Source organism: Hyperoodon ampullatus (genome assembly GCF_949752795.1).
Source record: "Hyperoodon ampullatus genome assembly, chromosome: 6".
NCBI classification, from domain to species: Eukaryota; Metazoa; Chordata; class Mammalia; order Artiodactyla; family Ziphiidae; genus Hyperoodon; species Hyperoodon ampullatus.
Genome location: NC_136919.1, coordinates 103226608 through 103248380, shown reverse-complemented (window position 1 = coordinate 103248380; position 21773 = coordinate 103226608). Strand labels below are relative to the sequence as shown.

General features: G+C 38.4%; 1 pseudogene across 1 annotated transcript in view; it reads right to left on the bottom strand.

The window, feature by feature from the left end:
* Positions 1 to 21773, bottom strand: part of LOC307054863 (centrosomal protein of 78 kDa-like) — a 34761-nt pseudogene that overhangs the window by 11945 nt on the left and 1043 nt on the right. The window contains exons 3-9 of the transcript in view: positions 21264 to 21350; positions 18921 to 19118; positions 16803 to 16940; positions 14747 to 14812; positions 11454 to 11690; positions 10214 to 10263; positions 1555 to 1685 (exon numbers count right to left, since the gene is read on the bottom strand). The product of the transcript in view is annotated as a centrosomal protein of 78 kDa-like (transcript). The remainder of the gene's footprint in view (positions 1 to 1554; positions 1686 to 10213; positions 10264 to 11453; positions 11691 to 14746; positions 14813 to 16802; positions 16941 to 18920; positions 19119 to 21263; positions 21351 to 21773) is intronic.

Genomic DNA, 21773 nt, shown 5'->3' with positions numbered 1-21773 from the left:
CTCGCCAGTTTCACTGTTTTCAAAATGAAATCATCTCATTTCAGGAGGGTGAGGGCGGGGCTGGGAGTCCACTCCTCCAAACACAACCCTTCAATGAGCTCCCCTATCTCAGTCACACTTTTAACTAACTCCACCCTCTCTCCTACATGCGCACCTGAGCATGGGGCTACTTTTTCAGGTGGGGTCAGAATCCTCCTCAGTTGCACGTGGTCCCTGTGCATATTCTAGGTGATGCTTTTCCTCTGTTCTACTGCTTCAGTTTCACACTCTTCCACCTGTCTTCTGTCTTTCAAAACTATGTTGAAATCTCTTGATTGTTGTGGGCATATATACTTAAACACTTTGATACCATCATTGTAGTGTCTTGTCAAACCAGAGAAGAGCTAAAAGGGTTCTCAGTGCATTCTTAATCTGCTATTCTGTGGTCCCACTGTTTAAACTTCTTGGACTTCCCCAGTGTCTATTACTGCTTTTACAAATACAATCTCGTGGTCTATTCGTGAAGGAAATGAATACACCACATCTAAAATAACAAGGAATGCGGGTTAGATGCTCTAGGGTCTTGTCATACTCTGCCATTTACTAATAAACCACTTACGTTCTACAAATTGTAGGTGCTCATTTATAAAACGAAAGGGAGTAACTCTACATGAACTATAGATTTCTCCTACTCTAACATTTCCTAATTTTCTAAGTTCTTTTCTTAAAATTTCTCTATATTATCATTAATTTTAATTAAAAATAAAAATCTAACTTTCTCTTTTGAAAATCAAAGAGTAATTCCCATAGTCCTACAATAATGGGATAATTAGTTCTGAAACCTGTCAAGTGTCATGTTTCATACGAAGAGAAAATCATATTAAATAATTTTTAAAAATTAAACATGGACTTTGTAGCACAAAGACAAGGTCCCCCCCAAATGGTGTTCCTTTATTTACTAGAAATGTTCAGCTCTGCATTGAAGTTGAAATAAAATAAATATATTAATTTTGAGGTGCAAAAATTTCTTATAAAAATCAATTTTTCTTTTCTGTCCATACAAACAAAAGTATGGAATGACATTAGAGGTCAGATTTATTTGGTAATAGAATGTAGCTTCTTGGTATTTTTGATTTTAGGAAAGGAGAATATCAACATCAAAACTGTTTTCAACTTTACTTTTATTTAAAATGAGGCCATATTTTCCTCTTATAAAAAGAGAGTTCAACTAGAACTGGCAATTTTCTCATCTGTAAAACAAGAGCACTGAATCAGCTGACTGTATTCATTCAGAACTCAATTTCCTTATCTTATGATCACTAAGGTTCTCCCTAAATCTAATATACTAAGGTTCTAAGGAAAGGAAAATATATTACTAACGACATGTTTTGATTTTAGTTTCTTAGAGTTCAAACGTCCACCATTCACCTTGGTCTAAGCTTAAGGAACCATTCAAGGGGATACAATGCAGATGGGAGGAGAAAACAGAACCCTCACACAAGCTGTGCTGTGTTGCAATCAGCCTTCCGTTTGAAAAATAATCTTCTCTATAGCTTTAAAGTGATAACTTTGTACCTGCAATGCTTCTTGTTTCAAACGGATTTTCTCTGGCTCCTCCTGAACACGTTCTGAGGAATCATCGACCTCTTCGATTTCTGAGGAGGAAGGACTCTCTACTGTCACAGTCACAGGAAATTCTGATGGACCTGAGTGTCACAAGAAGAAGATAGGAAACCACAGAGTTGTTAAACTAAAGTGCAAAAAAAAGAAGACAAGATTGTATAAAAGACAACACAAGCCAGATACCAAATATCCAAATATTAGAGGACATTTAACAAAAGTGATCTGAGGTATCATTATTTATAAATGTCTCTCACTGCTCTTTAGTGTAAAACAGGCAATGACTAAGTAAAAGTACAGTAACTTATTTTTGCTATGTTACTGTACAGACCTCTGTTGTACGTGGTTAGGATTAGTAATGGGAATTGCCCATATTATTTTATTAAGTTTCTTTCACAGAAGCCAAGTGAAGATCCAAGGTCAACATTTTTTCTCAGATCAACTTTATACTGCAAATGAAAAATTTATTCTTCACCATCAGACAAAAACAGTCTGGAAGAAAATGTAGTTTTTCAGAGGAAAATACATCAGTAAAGGGACTGATGAATAATCAGAAAGTCAACATATCTAAGCTGTGAATAATAGACATTAGAATTTAAAAAAATAAATCACATACACATACACAACTAAAACTGACCCATCAAAAATTTCATCTTGGGACTTCCAGATAAGATGGCGGAAGAGTAAGACGCGGAGATCACCTTCCTCCCCACGGATACACCAGAAATACAGCTACACGTGGAACAACTCCTACAGAACACCTACTGAACGCTGGCAGAAGACCCCAGACCTCCCAAAAGGCAAGAAACTCCCCGCATATCTGGTGGGTAGGGCAAAGCGGAGAGATTCCCGCACAGAGGATCGGTGCCGAGCGGCACTCACCAGCCCGAAAGGCTTCTCTGCTCGCCCCCCGGGGTGGGCGGTGCTGGAAGCTGAGGCTCGGGCTTCGGTCAGAGCGCAGGGAGAGGACTGGGGCTGGCGGCGAGAACTCAGCCTGAAGGGGGCTAGTGTGCCACAGCTGGCCGGGAGGGAGTCCGGGAAAACTCTGGAGCTGCCGAAGAGGCAAGAGACTTTTTCTTCCCTCTTGGTTTCCTGGTGCGCGAGGAGAGGGGATTAAGAGCGCTGCTTAAAGGGGCTCCACAGACGGGCGCGAGTCGCGATTGAAAGCGCGGAGCCCAGCGACGGGCGTGGGACGCTGGGGCTGCTGCTGCCGCCGCCAAGAAGCCTGTGTGCGAGCGCAGGTCACTGTCCACACCGCCCTTTCGGAGCCTGTGCAGCCCGCCACTGCCGGGGTCCCGGGATCCAGGGGCGGCTTCCCTGGGAGAACGCACGGCGCGCCTCGGGCTGGTGCAACGTCACGCCGACCTCCTCCGCTGCAGGCTCGCCCCGCACTCCGTGCCCCTCGCTCCCGCCCGGCCTGAGTGAGCCAGAGTCCCCGAAGAGGCTGCTCCTTTAACCCTGTCCTGTCTGAGCGAAGAACAGACGCCCTCCGGCGACCTACACGCAGAGGCGGGGCCAAATCCAAAGCTGAGACCCAGGAGTTGTGAGAACAAAGAAGAGAAAGGGAAACCTCTCCCAGCAGCCTCAGAAGCAGCGGATTAAAGCTCCACAATCAACTTGATGTACCCTGCATCTGTGGAATACATGAATAGACAACAAATCATCCCAAATTGAGGAGCCAGGAGTCAGTGCTGTGCCTCTGAGGTGGGAGAGCCAACTTCAGGACACTGGTCCACAAGAGACCTCCCAGCTCCACATAATATCAAACGGCGAAAATCTTCCAGAGATCTCCATCTCAACACCAGCACCCAGCTTCACTCAACGACCAGCAAGCTACAGTGCTGGACACCCTATGCCAAACAACGAGCAAGACAGGAACACAACGCCACCCATTAGCAGAGAGGTGGCCTAAAATCATAAAAAGTCCGCAGACACCCCAAAACACACCACCAGACGTGGACCTGCCCACCAGAAAGACAAGATCCAGCCTCATCCACCAGAACACAGGCACTAGTCCCCTCCACCAGGAAGCCAGCACAACCCACTAAACCAACCTTAGCCACTGGGGACAGGCACCAAAAACAACGGGAACTACGAACCTGCAGCCTGCAAAAAGGAGACCCCAAACACAGTAACATAAGCAAAATGAGAAGACAGAAAAACACACAGCAGGAGAAGGAGCAAGATAAAAACCCACCAGACCTAACAAATGAAGAGGTAATAGGCAGTCTACCTGAAAAAGAATTCAGAATAATGATGGTAAAGATGATCCAAGATTCTATTTCCAAGATCCAAAATCTTGGAAATAGAATAGACAAAATGCAAGAAACAGTTAACAAGGACCTAGAAGAACCAAAGATGAATCAAGCATCGATTAAAAACACAATAAATGAAATAAAAAATACTCTAGATGGGATCAATAGCAGAATAACTGAGGCAGAAGAACGGATAAGTGAGGTGGAAGATAAAATAGTGGAAATAACTGCTGCAGAGCAAAATAAAGAAAAAAGAATGAAAAGAACAGAGGACAGTCTCAAAGACCTCTGGGACAACATTAAATGCACCAACATTCGAATTATAGGGGTTCCAGAAGAAGAAGAGAAAAAGAAAGGGACTGAGAAAATATTTGAAGAGATTATAGTTGAAAACTTCCCTAATATGGGAAAGGAAATAGTTAATCAAGTCCAGGAGGCACAGAGAGTCACATACAGAATAAACCCAAGGAGAAATACGCCAAGACACATATTAATCAAACTGTCAAAAATTAAACACAAAGGAATCATATTAAAAGCAGCAAGGGAAAAACAACAAATAACACACAAGGGAATCCCCATCAGGATAACAGCTGATCTCTCAGCAGGAAATCTACAAGCCAGAAGGGAGTGGCAGGACATAATTGATGAAGGAGAAAAACCTGCAACCAAGATTACTCTACCCAGCAAGGATCTCATTCAGATTTGATGGAGAAATTAAAACGTTTACAGACAAGCAAAAGCTGAGAGAGTTCAGCACCACCAAACCGGCTTTACAACAAATGCTAAAGGAACTTCTCTAGGCAAGAAACACAACAGAAGGAAAAGACCTACAATAATGAACCCAAAACAATTAAGAAAATGGGAATAGGAACATACATATCAATAATTACCTTAAATGTAAATGGAGTAAATGCTCCCACCAAAAGACACAGAGTGGCTGAATGGATACAAAAACAAGACCCATATATATGCTGTCTACAAGAGACCCACTTCAGACCTAGAGACACATACAGACTGAAAGTAAGGGGATGGAAAAAGATATTCCATGCAAATGGAAACCAAAAGAAAGCTGGAGTAGCAATTCTCATATCAGACAAAATAGACTTTAAAATAAAGACTACTAGAAGAGACAAAGAAGGACACTACATAATGATCAAGGGATCGATCCAAGAAGAAGATATAACAATTGTAAATATTTATGCACCAAACACAGGAGCACCTCAATACATAAGGCAAATACTAACAGCCATAAAAGGAGAAATCGACAGTAACACAATCATAGTAGGGGACTTTAACACCCCACTTTCACCAATGGACAGATCATCCAAAATGAAAATAAATAAGGAAACACAAGCTTTAAATGATACATTAAACAAGATGGACTTAATTGATATTTATAGGACATTCCATCCAAAAACAACAGAATACACATTTTTCTCAAGTGCTCATGGAACATTCTCCAGGATCATATCTTGGGTCACAAATCAAGCCTTGGTAAATTTAAGAAAATTGAAATTGTATCAAGTATCTTTTCCGACCACAATGCTATGAGACTAGATATCAATTACAGGAAAAGAGCTGTAAAAAATACAAACACATGGAGGCTAACAATACACTACTTAATAACGAAGTGATCACTGAAGAAATCAAAGAGGAAATTAAAAAATACTTAGAAACAAATGACAATGGAGACACGACGGCCCAAAACCTATGGGATGCAGCAAAAGCAGTTCTAAGGGGGAAGTTTATAGCAATACAATCCCACCTTAAGAAACAGGAAACATCTCGAATAAACAACCTAACCTTGCGCCTAGAGCAATTAGAGAAAGAAGAACAAAAACATCCCGAAGTTAGCAGAAGGAAAGAAATCATAAAAATCAGATCAGAAATAAATGAAAAAGAAATGAAGGAAACGATAGCAAAGATCAATAAAACTAAAAGCTGGTTCTTTGAGAAGACAAACAAAATTGATAAACCATTAGCCAGACTCATGAAGAAAAAAAGGGAGAAGACTCAATAGAATGAGAAATGAAAAAGGAGAAGTAACAACTGACACTGCAGAAATACAAAAGATCATGAGAGATTACTATAAGCAACTCCATGCCAATAAAATGGACAACCTGGAAGAAATGGACAAATTCTTAGAAATGCACAACCTGCCAAGACTGAATCAGGAAGAAATAGAACATATGAACAGACCAATCACAAGCACTGAAATTGAAACTGTGATTAAAAATCTTCCAACAAACAAAAGCCCAAGACCAGATGGCTTCACAGGTGAATTCTATCAAGCATTTAGAGCAGAGCTAACACCTATCCTTCTCAAACTCTTCCAAAATATAGCAGAGGGAGGAACACTCCCAAATTCATTCTACGAGGCCACCATCACCTTGATACCAAAATCAGACAAGGATGTCACAAAGAAAGAAAACTACAGGCCAATATCACTGATGAACATAAACGCAAAAATCCTCAACAAAATACTAGCAAACAGAATCCAACAGCACATTAAAAGGATCATACACCATGATCAAGTGGGATTTATTCCAGGAATGCAAGGATTCTTCAATATACGCAAGTCAATCAACGTGATACACCATATTAACAAATTGAAGGAGAAAAACCATATGATCATCTCAATAGATGCAGAGAAAGCTTTGGACAAAATTCAACACCCATTTATGATAAAAACCCTGCAGAAAGTAGGCATAGAGGGAACTTTCCTCAACATAATAAAGGCCATATAAGACAAAACTACAGCCAGCATCGTCCTCAATGGTGAAAAACTGAAACCATTTCCACTAAGATCAGGAACAAGACAAGGTTGCCCACTCTCACCACTCTTATTCAACATAGTTTTGGAAGTTTTAGCCACAGCAATCAGAGAAGAAAAGGAAATAAAAGGAATCCAAATTGGAAAAGAAGAAGTAAAGCTGTCACTGTTTGCAGATGACATGATACTATACACAGAGAATCCTAAAGATGCTACCAGAAAACTACTAGAGCTAATCAATGAATTTGGTAAAGTTGCAGGATACAAAATTAATGCACAGAAATCTCTGGCATTCCTATATACTAATGATGAAAAATCTGAAAGTGAAATCAAGGAAACACTCCCATTTACCATTGCAACAAAAAGAATAAAATATCTAGGAATAAACCTACCTAAGGAGACAAAAGACCTGTATGCAGAAAATTATAAGACACTGATGAAAGAAATTAAAGATGATACAAATAGATGGAGAGATGTACCATGTTCTTGGATTGGAAGAATCAACACTGTGAAAATGACTCTACTACCCAAAGCGATCTACAGATTCAATGCAATCCCTATCAAACTACCACTGGCATTTTTCACAGAACTAGAACAAAAAATTTCACAATTTGTATGGAAACACAAAAGACCCCGAATAGCCAAAGCAATCTTGAGAACGAAAAATGGAGCTGGAGGAATCAGGCTCCCTGACTTCAGACTATACTACAAAGCTACAGTAATCAAGACATTATGGTACTGACAGAAAAACAGAAATATAGATCAATGGAACAGGATAGAGAGCCCAGAGATAAACCCACGCACATATGATCACCTTATCTTTGATAAAGAAGGCAGGAATGTACAGTGGAGAAAGGACAGTCTCTTCAATAAGTGGTGCTGGGAAAACTGGATAGGGACATGTAAAAGTATGAGATTACATCACTCCCTAACACCATACACAAAAATAAGCTCAAAATGGATTAAAGACCTAAATGTAAGGCCAGAAACTATCAAACTCTTAGAGGAAAACATAGGCAGAACACTCTATGACATAAATCACAGCAATATCCTTTTTGACCCACCTCCTAGAGAAATGGAAATAAAGACAAAAATAAACACATGGGACCTAATGAAACTTAAAAGCTTTTGCACAGCAAAGGAAACCATAAACAAGATCAAAAGACAACCCTCAGAATGGGAGAAAGTATTTGCAAATGAAGCAACTGACAAAGGATTAATCTCCAAAATTTATAAGCAGCTCATGCAGCTCAATAACAAAAAAACAAACAACCCAATCCAAAAATGGGCAGAAGACCTAAATAGACATTTCTCCACAGAAGATATACAGACTGCCAACAAACACATGAAAGGATGCTCAACATCTTTACTCATTAGAGAAATGCAAATCAAAACTACAATGAGATATCATCTCACACCAGTCAGAATGGCCATCATCAAAAAACCTAGAAACAATAAATGCTGGAGAGGGTGTGGAAAAAAGGGAACACTCTTGCACTGCTGATGGGAATGTGAATTGGTACAGCCACTATGGAGAACGGTATGGAGGTTCCTTAAAAAACTACAAATAGAACTACCATATGACCCAGCAATCCCACTACTGGGCATATACCCTGAGAAAACCATAATTCAAAAAGAGACATGTACCAAAATGTTCATAGCGGCCCTATTTACAATAGCCCGGCGATGGAAACAACCTAAGTGTCCATCATCGGATGAATGGGTAAAGAAGATGTGTCACATATATACAATGGAATATTACTCAGCCATAAAAAGAAACGAAACTGAGCTATTTGTAATGAGGTGGATAGACCTAGAGTCTGTCATACAGAGTGAAGTAAGTCAGAAAGAGAAAGACAAATACCGTATGCTAACACATATATATGGAATTTAAAAAAAAAAAAAAATGTCATGAAGAACCTAGGGGTAAAACGGGAATAAAGACACAGACCTACTTGAGAATGGACTTGAGGATATGGGGAAGGGGAAGGGTAAGCTGTGACAAAGGGAAAGAGAGGCATGGACATATATACACTACCAAACGTAAGGTAGATAGATAGTGGGAAGCAGCCGCAGAGCACAGGGAGATCAGCTCGGTGCTTTGTGACCGCCTGGAGGGGTGGGATGGGGAGGGTGGGAGGGAGGGAGATGCATGAGGGAAGGGATGTGGGAACAGATGTATATGTATGACTGATTCACTTTGTTATAAAGCAGAAACTAATAAAAAATAAATAAATAAATTAATTAAAAAAAAAAAAAAAAAAAGAAATGAAATTGAGCTATTTATAATGAGGTGGATGGACCTAGAGTCTGTCATACAGAGTGAAGTAAGTCAGAAAGAGAAAGACAAATACTGTATGCTGACACATATATATGGAATTTAAGAAAAAAAATGTCATGAAGAACATAGGGGTAAGACAGGAATAAAGACACAGACCTACTAGAGAATGGACTTGAGGATATGCGGAGGGGGAAGGGTAAGCTGTGACAAAGCGAAAGAGCGGCATGGACATATATACACTACCAAACGTAATGTAGATAGCTAGTGGGAAGCAGCCGCATAGCACAGGGAGACCAGGTCGGTGCTTTGTGACCACCTGGTGGGGTGGGATAGGGAGGGCGGGAGGGAGACGCAAAAGGGAGCGGATATGGGAACATATGTATATGTATAACTGATTAAATTTGTTATAAAGCAAAAAATAAAAAAAAATAAAATAAAAAAATAAATAAAAATTTCATCTTCTCACCACCCTTAAGCCAAAACTAGGGCAACAATTCTCCCAGCAAGCTTCACTGCCACTGCAATGTTGTTCAATAGGACATTTCCAAACATTTAAAAACTGACCTTGCCACAACCCCATAAAAGTCTACAGATCATAATGAACTGTGCTGGGATTATATAACCACGCAGAAGACAAGTCACTAGGACATCATTTTGACAACAAGCAGCAAACCCTGCAGCATAGGAAAACCCTAACAGGAGAATGAGGTGCACACCCCTCTCTCTGGGAATGCAAGGCCAGGACTGACACCCAAGATGCTCTTCTCTCAACCTCAGCAGTGGTGCCTTTCACAGAGCAACTATGCAGTCTCCCAAGACCACTGGGAAGGAGAATCTGATACTGACAGTATTAGCTTGCCATGAGGTCATAAGCGAGGGAATGTGTGTGGCCTTGGTGAGAGAGCAGAGGTTTGGGAGATGTTGCTTTATATTGGCTTTCAGATCAGCAATTTGTACATATAGCCCGCAAACAACGTTTCTTGAAAACATGTGAACATTCTTGAGTATGACAGCTCCATGTGAGGGGTCAGAAATGGCAGTCAAGTTCGTTTCTCTGGGTAACAGCTGATTTGCGGACTGGAAAACAGGATTCCTTGTTTACAGACATCACCACAAGGCTGCCCGTTGTGTGCCAAATCCACACAACTACACAGTTGCATTGGGAGAGCGACCAAACATGTTTTACGTGGATTTATTTCAGACAGGGAAATGCTTCTTGTAAGGTTCTGTCAGTTTAAAAAGCAAGAAGAATGACCATCCACCTTTCCCAATTCAAGCCCTATATATCATAAATATGATAGCTACACACCACCAACTGATTACATACATCATGAGCTTTGATGAATGGAAAGCCTCTAAAAAGATATCAACAAAACGAAGTTAGATCTTCATGTAAATACATCACCAGTTAAACCCAGTTAATACAACTATTTAGTAGTATGAACAGTATCCATAAAGAATTGTGTATAAAAATAAATAAGCTCAAAACAAGGACCTGGAGGGCTCTGCTACGGAGAAAACAGAACAGAATTCAGCCTACTGGCTTGGTAATAACTCTCTGAACTGCTGAGAGGCCCCTTCAGCTCCTATGTTCAGGATGGTTGAGATTTCAGTCTCACTTCTTTAAATAGTGATATTAATCGTTCTCTAATTTACCACCCTGTGTGACGAGGATGGACCTGCGATTAAGTGTCTCAGGAAGAAGATAGGAAACCACAGAGCTGTGAAACTCAAGTGCAAACACTGGGGATTCAACACTATAGTTTATGCAACAGCAATTCACATTACCATTTGCAAAAAAGTAGTCGGTTGTCCAGTGGGGATTAGAAACATCCATTTAACATGAGCAACTGAACAGATATTTTACACAGTAACTACTTCAAGTACTATTTAAAATCAATTCTCTTTGTTTTCTTAAGGAATTGTTAATCCCCGATTTCGTGATTACTACCAAGTAAGTCACCTGAAGATCATCTAGAGCCATCTCTTTCACTTAGCAAGCCTAAAGCTATAATTCAACCATTTTATTTACTGTTCTGTGACAAAAATTACTATGAACAGCTATCCCCTGGATAAGAAATCAGGTAATGCTAGTTTGACTCACTAAATCTGATTTACTGAATTAATAAGCCAGTTGATTTAGAATAGGTCTAATGCATATTTTTCATCCATTCTGCATTAAACTATTTCCCATGCCTAAAATGTCTTTTTTCCCATTCGTACGTATCCAAATTCCTACTTCTGTGCTGTAGGGCTTCGCTCAACTACACCTGCCTTTAATGAAACTCTTCTCACATGCACAACTGGTGATAATTTTAGTCTCCTCAAGACTCCCACAGAGTTACCTCTGTTGTGACACTTGAGAAACAACTTGAAACTCCCAATTACTTTTAATTTTTCTTCCTTAGAGGGCTCATTAGGCAGAAGCCATGTGTGAGTTACCTTTTTTCCTCTACACAAAGCACCAGAGACCACCCACATAATAGAAGTTCCAAAATAAAGAACTCTAAATGACTGAAAAAGACAGGGAATGCAAACAGGTTACCTGTTGCTTTTTGCACTTTCTGCAGGACACAATGGCCGGAAACCAGGCACTCCAGGTGGTAGCGGTTCAGGAGGGTAACATTCTTTACCAGCAGAGTGTTTCCTTCCATTACTTACAGGCTTCTTTGCGGCCAAGAAGACTACGTTTGACAAAGCGTGAAAAGAAGGAATCAAGATGCACCGAAGGTCTACAGAGCAACTGTCACACGTGTACACGTCGAAAGGAATCAAAAAGGCACTTGACAATGATGCCAAGCCCATTAAAAAGAGAATCGGTTTTGTACAAAGTTTTTACATAAGCCAGCATTTTAAAAAAATATAAGTTCTCTACAGTAACAAGTTATTTTAACTAAAACAAAAGTATTGAGATGTGCAGAAATGCAAAAATAAAGTTTAAAAAAAATCCCAAAGTATGATACATTTTATGTATCATGCAGAAACACTCAAGTTTCCTGAATCTTAGAACACCTTTGGCATTTCTGAATCTCAAGGATACAGAAACACAGATACACCCATGACTTCTGCCAAACAGAATCTTCAGAAGTAGACCAAAAGTTAAATTTAAGATGAATTTTTCTATGTAAAAACAATACAAGTTATAAGGCTGCAAGTTGCTGGGGGTAGGTGAGTCAATTTTACCCTCCTATAAGCCTGTCAACCTTCACTGCTCCTTTGATTTCATATAGAAAACACACAAAAAAACAAATGAAACCCACTGGATGAAAGAGTGAAATGTGGAGACTTACCCTATATTTCAGTAGTAAAGAGGCAAGTATCTTTATATGAAACATTTGGTTGCAAAAACTAGACCTACGTGTTAATATTTTACTTAGAACAAGACATATATTAAAATTCACATTTAAATATTTAATTTGAATTTACTGAAAACAAACATCATAGGTTAAAATGGTTACATTTATCCTTCAAAGCTACTATATTTTATGTTATTTTATTTATTTTAATAGATCTTGATTGGAGTATAATTGCTTCACAATTCTGTGTTAGTTTCTGTTACACAACAAAGCGAATCAGCCATATGCATACACATGTCCCCATATCCCACCCTCTTGAGCCTCCCTCCCACCCTCCCTATCCCACCCCTCTAGGTCATCGCAAAGCACCAAGCTGATCTCCCTGTGCTATGCTGCTGCTTTCTACTATATTTTAGCAGCATTAGGATGCAGGGTAAAATGGAGTGTATGCAGTAATATAGGACAAATATTTCATAGAGTGTAGCTTATTGATAATCACCACACGATCCTGTGTGATTTACATGCCTCTTAAAAATATACAGGAGGGCTTCCTGGTGGCGCAGTGGTTGAGAGTCCACCTGCCATGATGCAGGGGACATGGGTTCGTGCCCCGTTCCGGGAAGATCCCACATGCCGCGGAGCGAGTGGGCCCGTGAGCCATGGCCGCTGAGCCTGCGCGTCCGGAGCCTGTGCTCCGCAACGGGAGAGGCCACAACAGTGAGAGGCCCGCGTACCACCAAAAAAATATATATATATATATATACATATATATATAGGAGCTCAGTTCATTTTGTGCTATTTTACTGTGTTTTTTAACTTAATTGCCATCAAAAAAAATGTTTGTATGCATATGGTTTGTATGTGTATACCCTTCCTTTACTTTCAGAAACTAATGCAAATACATTTGTATTAAAATTTTTTTAAATTACACTTTTCTTGTTAGGAGATTAAAAAATTTCTAATAAAAGTTCCCATCTTTTATTAGGCATACATAAGTACAATATAAATGTGACACAATTCACACCATTATTTCACCCCTATACTCACCTGGATCTAGGTATATACCCAGATACTGATTTGGCTTACCTCTCTGTCTCCAAATAACTGAGGCAAATACAAAAAAAAGCCCAAGAAATAAAATTACTCTTAAAAGAGCTCAATGAGCTTGTATACTTCAGTTACATTTCCACTTTGTTTAATCATGCTAACTAAAAAAAAATGTTTAACTGTTCTCATTCCATGATGCCCTATTATTCTGTACTAATTTTATAGAATTCCTAATGTGTTTTACATATACATGTTTTATTTATATATATTTCCATTTCTAATATCATAGCAAAAGTCAATGTAGCTATTTTAAGAATGCTTTACATATGATATAAATTTTTAATAATAATATCTAATTAGTGTGATATCACAAATCTTAACTTCTTTGAATGTACTATTTGATTACTAAAATATCACTCTCTTGAAATAACAATTGGCAGACGATCATAAGCTTTTTTTTGACTTCATAAACACTCTTAACAACTTATTTAATACACTATTGTCCAAGCAAGTTGATGAATAGAGAATCAAAAACATACAACTCTAAGTAGAAAAAAAAAAGCTGTATTTATGAAGATGTTTACAATAGTTTATTTTAGGTTATTTCCAATTTTTCACCAATTAAAAAAATTGACCTACTCAATGAAACCTTGTGAATGCAATGTTAAAAAGTATAACTATGAATCACAGAATTTAAATTTAGTATGAAAAGATAAGAATGGCAAATTATATTGAAGCTATGTGGAATTATGTTTATAGACAGCAGAAAGAGAAAATAAAAATGTAAATATTGCTTGATAGGATAATGGGATTAGAGGTGGTCTTTTAAATTTTTCATTTTTATGCTAATACAATACCTTTATAAAACCCAAAAATCTTCAAACAACACAGTTTTTAAAAATTGTGGTAAACTACACAAAACAGAAAATTTATAATTTTAACCATTTTAAAGTGGACCGTTCAGTGATATGAAGTCAACACATTTTTTAAACTTTCAGAGGGCACCTGAATAAAAGATGTGTTGTCCACTGGTGATTTTAATGTATCTGGTATATAACTAAAGTCACCACAAAACTCTTTCTGGGAAATTGGCAGATCATAAACATAAAAAATTTATTTTGCTTTTTATTAAACCTTATTGTTTTGCTGTTTCAAAATTCAAATTTACTCACAAGAAAGAGTCAGTTTCATATTAGATTTGGTTTCACAAATGCTGCTCCTGCTATTCATTCTTATCACCAAAAAAAAAAGACTATTTGTGACTAACGATCATATGTTACAGAAAATAAAAAGTTAAAAGGTTTTCAATCTGCATATCTGGGAACCTAAATTAAAGCATCACACAACATTTTCAAAAACAGAAAAGCCATTTGATTTGACTAAAATCTTAGTTTTAAGATGGCAGAAAGTACCTTGATAATTTTCTTTTAAGAAAGAAAGAAAACCAAGCCATTAAAGAGAAATTCTTCCGAGAGAACTGAAACATGTTGTATACCTCTCTGACTTGGCACTCCTTCCATCTGGAGAACTTTTTTGGTAACTGTTTTCATCACAGAATGATCTAAAGTAAAATGAGTTGAAATTAGAGTAATTATTTTCCAATGAGTGGCTATTTCCATTTCAAACCAAAAGCCAACTAATTATTGCTTTTCCCATAAATTTAAATATGAAATCTACATTATATAATTATACACTTATTTCCCCCTTTGTGTATTCTAATTTCTTCCTCAGAAACCTAAGATGCCATCTTGCAGACTGCCCACAGTGGCTACTATTTTGGCAGCAGCAAAGGTCAACTTTAAACATTTTGCATCTAAAGTGGCTTTGGATACCTTTGGATACAAAGTACAGTCTGAGCACCGTCCAGACGCTTAGATACCTAAGGAGCAACTAAGATATCAAACCAGGGCATCCAAGATAACAAACCAAGTCCTGATATTCCCTCAAAAGCTGCTGCTCCCATCAGCCCCCTTCTTCTAAGTGATACTACCCAGTTGCACACATAATCATCAACGACTTGTCTCCTTGTTACTATTTCCTTCATACCTCACATCTAACTGCAGGTCTTGATAGCTACACCCTCAAAACACAACCTGAATTCAACCACTTTTCACTTAATGCAAACTTCCAACCTAACCTAGGCTGTAAACATCTCTTATTTGGAGCACTGTGATAGTCTCCTAACTGGTCTCCCTGTTCCTCTTCTTTTTTTTTTTTTTTTTTTTTTGCGGTACACGGGCCTCTCACTGTTGTGGCCTCTCCCGTTGCGGAGCACAGGCTCCGGACGTGCAGGCTCAGCGGCCATGGCTCACGGGCCCAGTCGCTCCGCGGCATGTGGGATCTTCCCGGACCGCGGCACGAACCCACGTCCCCTGCATCGGCAGGTGGATTCTCAACCACTGCGCCACCAGGGAAGCCCCGTTCCTCTTCTTTATCCTCCCAATTCCCTTCTCTATACCAGGTCACCTTATTCAGATACTATTTGGATCATGCCTTTTTCCAGTTCAAACCCCTCTACTCATTTAGAATAATCCACATCTTTACTCTGGCCTTCAAGACTTTACAAGAGCAGACCCCTGGCTAGCTCCTTGACCTCATGTCATACCACACTCTTCTTCACTCGGTACTCTGCCCAGATTGGCCTCCTTGCTTTTCCTTAAATACTCCACCCACCTACATGCCTACATACTCATTGCCTCCTTGTCCTGGAATGTGCTTACTCCAGATCTTCCATCGCTTGTTCCTCTCTTCATTCAGGTCTCCGTTCAAATGCCACTTCTCCAGTGAAGCTGTCCCCTAACAAACCTATCCAATGGAGTCCTACCTGCTCTCCCTCACTCTCCTCACATTAAGATATTTTTGCACTTCCTACTCTCTAAAATTATATTACTTATCTGTTTACTCATTTCTATCTGATCTCCTTCACTAGAATGTAAGCTCCATGAGGGTAAGACTTTTGTCTGTCTGGTTCACTGCTTTATCCCTAGTCCCTAAACCCGTATCTGGCACACAGAAGATGATTAAAAAATTACTTGTGAATCTGACAAATGAATAAAGTACTCCTGGCAAGAATTCAGAGGTTGCACAGGAAAGAAATAATGCTCTTGGTGGAAGCAGGCTTAGTATCTAGGTTCACCTCTATTCAGAGTAGAGATAAGAAAAATTTACAAGTATCATTCACTTTAATTAGTACATTATCTGCTAAAAACATAAGGGAAGTGCAACACTAGAAAAGTACAGTTGAAGCTTGAACAACATGGGTTTGAACCTCACGGGTCCACTGACACACGCATATTTTTCAATACATATGTACTATCGTCCTACATGATCCAAGGTTGGTTGAATCCACAGATGTGGAACCACTGACTATAAACTTAGACCCAGATCTTCAACTGCGTAGGGGTTGACACCCCTAAGCCCACGTTGTTCAAGGGCCAACTGTATATGATGAGGAAAGTTAAACACATTAAGTTTTAAAAAACTGTCAATACCTGAACAAATTCTTTTTGTTTTGCTATGTGTTTATCAATTTAAAAAAAGTGACCACATACCAACAAGCAGATTTTTTCTTATATCCAGAACGAGCAGAGTTCTGTTGGTTTCAAGGGCCTTTAGTAAAGCCTTTGCTCCTTCACTGGTGAGGCCGCACTGCTGCAGGTCAAGTGTTTTCGATGAAAGACAAAAGGTCACTTGCTAACTCTACAGATTTAACATATAGACAACTCTCATTTTCTCACGTGTGGAAGAGTCCTGCACAAGACAAGTCATGGCAGGTTTGTAATTTTGGGTATGGAAAAAAACAGAAACATATACGCACACACATAATGCATAATCCAATTTAAAAACCTCTTCTTGGATGTGCAATGATAACCCTGGCTTTAGTACCAATAAATCATACAACATATTTTACAATTACAGAACTGAAGAATAACTGTATATAACCTATGAGCAAAAAGCATCACAAAATGAATCTCAGTTCATAATTAGGCAAGGGCGGCAGGGGCATGTAAACCTCACAAGCAAAACCTGGTGGAGCTCAGAAATGCACTGCATTCTTTTGATCATGATCTTCAGCTCCAAATCACACTTGAAACTAGTTCAAAGGGGAAAACAAAATAGAAGAAATGTAATAACTGTTAGTTTTAGAGGAAAAAAAGACAAGTCTAAGAGGATACAAATAATAAAAACTTTAAACAATGTGTGAATAGAGAATACATACTAAAAACCTATCATGAAAGTATGATGGTCAAGAACCCTCGCAGTAAAAGGTCAGACAAAAACCAGAAAAACTGATCATGAATTCTAGTAGTTCTGGGGCTGAACAACCTACTCATTTAAACCAAAGGGATCATCACTAAAGCACAGGTATTAAAAAAGATTACATGAAAGCAAACTATCATGAGTCTTTTGTTTAAGTGTTGTGTGGACCATCACATTAAAATAACTGGAGTCTTTCAACACCCCCATGACACATAGAAATAGCAAGTCAGACATACGGATCTGACAGGATATGATACAACCCTTACAAACTCTCACTACAGAAGAATGGACACAGGGTATAATTAACCAAATAGTCAAATTAATACAAACAGCCAGTAAACCTCACCAGTAAATCAAATGAATACAAAATAAAACAACATGTGGTTATTCTCCTATCAGATGAAGCCAAGATTCTGTAAGAAAAGCCTTTAAATAATGTCTGTACCCTTTGGATCCAACAACTCTCTTTCTAAGAATTTAACCAAAAGAAATAGTCAGAGATATAGGTAAGGATATATATCAGAGTACTATTTGTAACTGAAAAACTGGACAAAGCTTATATACAAGAATGGATAAGCCATGTGCACTGTGGCATATTCATATAATGGAATACTGAACAATCACAAAAAATGATGTAGGAGATGCAAATTTACTGACTTGCTAAAATGCTCATACTCAATTAATTGAAAAAAGTTATAAAATTTGGAGTAATCCCACTTGCATAGAAAATGGAGAGGTACTCATTTTTGTAGTTTTACATTTTTTTACAAGTGCTACAGGCCAGTGTTTGTGAGAGGCAGGCTTCACATCTACTGTTGGGGTGGACTACAAATGGGCATAGCTTTTCTGGGTGGTAATTTGGCCATGTGTATCAAATGTGTTAAAAATATGTCACACTTAGTCATTCCACTTGTAGTGCCTTATTCTACAGAAGTAATCCCGATGGACACAGAGGTGTATATACAACGTATTCACATTGTTTCTGACAGGGAAAAGCAAACTGTCTAAATAGAATTGCAAAGAATTGATTAAACGATGGGACATCAATACGACGCAATACTACATGATACATCATTAAGTGAAAAAAGCAGGAATATGAAATAGCAAGTATACTACAATTCTATTTTTGTAATCCCTAAGTGTACATATGTATTTGTAGAAAAAAAAAGACTGAAAGTATATACACCAAAATGAACAGTGATTATATCTGGGTATTAAAATTATAGGTAATTGTTCTCGTTACTCTGTATTTTCTATAAAGGATATATGCAACTGTTAGAGAAAGTTTAAAAGCACAATAAAAGCTATCAGTAAAATGAGGCTTTAAAAAATCCTATCACAATAGTATCATGCCAAAAGCTAAGCATATTTCATATCAAAAAATCAGTATTTTCAATTTTAGAATTTACCTCTAAGCCATAAATCCTCACTAAGAGATTCTGCCAAAGCACTTGCACCCAGGTCACCAATGAGCGTGTTGCAGTTCAGAGTGATGCGCCTCAAACCAGCCATGCAGTCAAGATCAGGTCTCCTGGAATGAAGACTCTCAGCCCAGGTTTCTTCGTGCCTTCTGGTAGTCTGATACTTCAAAGATTTAATGGGATGAAATTAAGATGCTTGAATAAGGAAACAGGGTGTGCCTGAGTATGGCTTATTATGTCAGAGATTTACACACACACACATATCAAGCATATATGCCAGGAGCATCAACCTGAGAAATTCAACAGTCACTTCTGGTTTACGAGTCCAGTGACCCAGATTCTGCTCGGTCAGTGATTAGATTCTAGCCACTGGATTTCCTGTTTCTGAACACTTATGTAAAGTTGGACAACTCAATTACAGTCTATGAATTATTTTCCTTATCTTCTAAGTCAGGGAAATGGTTCTAAATTCTATCTTTGCTGAGGCCCTATATTTCATCATCCTGTCCTCCAATGGCCTCCAAACACCTGACTGGGCAAACCATAAGAAAACTTTTTAATATGCATCTTATTTATTAACAAATTATATACACAAAGCTCCATACATATAATTTATGTACATGATAAACTACACAGATTTTTTAAAATAATACAAAGGTAAAAATGTTCTAATATTTTCTTTTCCTAACTCCTAAGGCATTATTTTATTTTACTTATTTTTTATAAAGATTTATTTATTTGTTTGTTTGTTTGGCTGTGCCGGGTCTTTAGTTGCAGCATGCCGGATCTTTTAGTTGTGGCATGTGGGCTCTTAGTTATGGCAGGCACGTGGGATCTAGTTCCTTGAGCAGGGATCGAACCCAAGCCCCCTACATTGGGAGCACATAGTGTTAACTGCTGGACCGCCAGGGAAGTCTCAAGCATTATTTAAAAAACTATATTTACAAAATGTCTCTCACATGCTACCTAGGGTGTGCACACCAGCTTTAGAGGCCTGGACTATGCAGAGCCAGTTTGATGTGCCTTGGGAGAATAAGGGTTTGACCTTTAAGCAAAAGTACTGTCTTGAAGACATTCAATTCTTTATATTCATAAAGTAAATTTTGGTAACAGGGAACACTGACTGTAAATGAAAAAAGTCTTATTACATTCCTGAAAAAGTAAAAGACTCAAAGTGCCTTTGTTACTCTAAAAGGAAAATCATGAGTGTCATTTTTCTATTAACAATAACTTATTAAAGCTCCAAGCAGGAACAATAGCAATCACTTACACAGTGCTTAGTATGGTCACTAGCTATGAAATGGGAGAAAGGGAATTTGAACCTAGGCCATTTGGCTTCCGCACCCAAGTTCCTGACTGTTTTCTACCTCAGGGGTCAATGGACTTGCCCTGTATAGGCTCCAAGAATTTTTCCATTTTTCAAATCTAAATTTAAACATTTCCAGATTTGTGGGCTCTACAGTTTCTGTTGCAACTACTCTGCCCCACTGGTGTAGGGTGAAAGGAGCCATAACTACCATGTAAACAATGGGTGCGACTATGTTCCAGAAAAACTTCCTTTACAAAGCCAGGCGACGGGCTGGATCTGGCCCACCAGCCAGAGTTTACCTATCCCTGATCTGCACCATCAAACTATTAAAAAGCCTTCATGTCAAATTATTAACTAACTTTAGGCCTAAATACAGTCATTATAACCACTGTAAAGTTGTTAAGGCATTATTTTAAAAACTGTATTTACAAATTGCTGATGTACTGACTTTTATTAGTTTAAAAACTACAACAGCTAATAAACACTTGATTCATTTAAGTCTTGAAGACTATAATGGCATAGTTTCTTCACAGTATTACAATAAATGTTTTCAGTAAAAAAAATACATAAAACTATTATTAGGTATTATATATTAAATCTCTTATTTCTAAAATTAAGTGGACTATCTTTACTAAATGGTAGAATCCCGAACTGAAAACTGGTCATATTCTTTCAGCAAAATGAAAGCTGCGCTCACATGTATCAAAAGACAAAAATTAGGGCTTCCCTGGTGGCGCAGTGGTTGAGAGTCCGCCTGCCAATGCAGGGGACATGGGTTCGTGTCCCGGTCCGGGAAGATCCCACATGCCGCAGAGCGGCTAGGCCCGTGAGCCATGGCCGCTGAGCCTGCGCGTCCAGAGCCTGTGCTCTGCAACGGGAGAGGCCACAACAGTACCACACACACACACACAAAAAGACAAAAATTAACTGCCTTCTGTATCGATATATTAATGTGTTTCAATCACATATGTTTTCATGAAAGTTTAAACATAAAATCACCTTTCAGATCTAGGCCATGGGATCTGCTCCCTGCCATGTCAGAATACACCCCGTGAAGTTTACTTAACTTGTCTTAAGTGTGATAGAATTCTTTATACCTTGACAAATAACTAAAAGGAAAAAAAAAAAAACCCACACACAATAAGATGAAGAGCCTATACATTTGTCAATCTTGACTTATTTGCTTTTCTTGAGTCAGTTGGAGGTTTATAGCCACATTCTCAAAATCATTAACTACAATCTTCCCAAACAGGTAATTGACGAACAGATGCATTCTAAAACTTGTCAGTAACAAAGTGCTATTCCAGTTTACAGCAACAGTTTAATTCTATTTAGATACTAAAACTGAATACACTCAATACTGCAAACTTTATTCCCAACCACTCAGCAAAGTACTACATACCTTTTCAGATATAGGAAAAAAAAGAAAAAAAGAAAAAGCATACGATTCTTCCTATTTCCATTTCCAAAGATACATCCCAATCTTAATGATCAATCAGCAATTTAAACGTCAACTATAAACCCAGTATACT